A 2,271-nucleotide genomic window follows, 5' to 3' on the forward strand; every position below is an offset into this window, starting at 1 on the left:
GCCCCTGCTTCGGCCACACACACCTGGGAGCGGGCCCCTATCTCCAGGCGGCTCTCCACCTCCCTTTTACCCGATTTAAAGCCCCTGCTTCGGCCACACACACCTGGGAGCGGCCCCCTATCTCCAGGCGGCTCTCCACCTCCCTTTTACCCGATTTAAAGCCCCTGCTTCGGCCACACACACCTGGGAGCGGGCCCCTATCTCCAGGCGGCTCTCCACCTCCCTTTTACCCGATTTAAAGCCCCTGCTTCGGCCACACACACCTGGGAGCGGGCCCCTATCTCCAGGCGGCTCTCCACTTCACTTTTAACCCAATTTAGAGCCCCTGCTTCGGCCACACACACCTGGGAGCGGGCCCCTATCTCCAGGCGGCTCTCCACCTCCCTTTTACCCGATTTAAAGCCCCTGCTTCGGCCACACACACCTGGGAGCGGGCCCCTATCTCCAGGCGGCTCTCCACCTCCCTTTTACCCGATTTAAAGCCCCTGCTTCGGCCACACACACCTGGGAGCGGCCCCCTATCTCCAGTCGGCTCTCCACCTCCCTTTTACCCGATTTAAAGCCCCTGCTTCGGCCACACACACCGGGGAGCGGCCCTCTATCTCCAGGCGGCTCTCCACCTCCCTTTTACCCAATTTAGAGCACCTGCTTCGGCCACACACACCTGCTATCGGCCCCCTACCTCCAGGGGGCCCTCCACCTCACTTTTACCCCAATTTGGAGCCCCTGCCTCGGCCACCCACACACCTGTTAGCTGCCCCCTATCTCCGGCCCCTAACCTCCACCATCCAGGAACCCCAGCACCAGCCGAACCTGCAGACCCACTCTTAAGCACCCCTCCCCGGATACAAGCAGACTACCATCCGCCCAAACTTTCCTGCTCCTGGTATACCAACTCAAACTTTGGTGCCCCTGGTGTACCAACTTAATCTTTGGTGCCCCTGGTACTCCAACTTAAACTTTGTGCTCCTGGTACTCCGCCTGTTTTCGCCCCACAGCCTAAGTGCCGCAGCACTTTGTCTTTTTTTTAAACAAAATATTTCTTTCTGCTCCTGGTACTCCCTGGAGCTCCAGGGAGGTAGGGGGGCGCCCTGGAAGCCCTGCCCGAGGCTGTGCGCCTCTTCCCGGGCAGGATTTTCACCCCGAGCCCCTGGTGGCGGTTGGACTTTAACCTTTTTTTTTTCTATTTGGATTTGCTCCTGGTACTCCCTGGAGCTCCAGGGAGGTAGGGGGGCGCCCTGGAAGCCCTGCCCGAGGCTGTGCGCCTCTTCCCGGGCAGGATTTTCACACCGAGCTCCTGGTGGCGGTTGGACTTTAACTTTTTTTTTTCTATTTGGATTTGCTCCTGGTACTCCCTGGAGCTCCAGGGAGGTAGGGGGGCGCCCTGGAAGCCCTGCCCGAGGCTGTGCGCCTCTTCCCGGGCAGGATTTTCACCCCGAGCCCCTGGTGGCAGTTGGACTTTAACTTTTTTTTTTCTATTTGGATTTGCTCCTGGTACTCCCTGGAGCTCCAGGGATGGTAGGGGGGCGCCCTGCCCGAGGCTGTGCGCCTCTTCCCGGGCAGGATTTTCACCCCGAGCCCCTGGTGGCGGTTGGACTTTAACTTTTTTTTTTCTATTTGGATTTGCTCCTGGTACTCCCTGGAGCTCCAGGGATGGTAGGGGGGCGCCCTGCCCGAGGCTGTGCGCCCCTTCCCGGGCAGGGCTTTCACCCCGAGCCCCTGGTGGCGGTTGGACTTTAACTTTTTTTTTTCTATTTGGATTTGCTCCTGGTACTCCCTGGAGCTCCAGGGATGGTAGGGGGGCGCCCTGCCCGAGGCTGTGCGCCCCTTCCCGGGCAGGGCTTTCACCCCGAGCCCCTGGTGGCGGTTGGACTTTAACTTTTTTTTTTCTATTTGGATTTGCTCCTGGTACTCCCTGGAGCTCCAGGGATGGTAGGGGGGCGCCTTGCCCGAGGCTGTGCGCCTCTTCCCGGGCAGGATTTTCACACCGAGCCCCTGGTGGCGGTTGGACTTTAACTTTTTTTTTTCTATTTGGATTTGCTCCTGGTACTCCCTGGAGCTCCAGGGAGGTAGGGGGGCGCCCTGGAAGCCCTGCCCGAGGCTGTGCGCCTCTTCCCGGGCAGGATTTTCACCCCGAGCCCCTGGTGGCAGTTGGACTTTAACTTTTTTTTTTCTATTTGGATTTGCTCCTGGTACTCCCTGGAGCTCCAGGGATGGTAGGGGGGCGCCCTGCCCGAGGCTGTGCGCCTCTTCCCGGGCAGGATTTTCACC

The sequence above is a fragment of the Centroberyx gerrardi genome, chromosome 12 (assembly GCF_048128805.1).
Source record: "Centroberyx gerrardi isolate f3 chromosome 12, fCenGer3.hap1.cur.20231027, whole genome shotgun sequence".
Lineage (NCBI taxonomy): Eukaryota > Metazoa > Chordata > Actinopteri > Beryciformes > Berycidae > Centroberyx > Centroberyx gerrardi.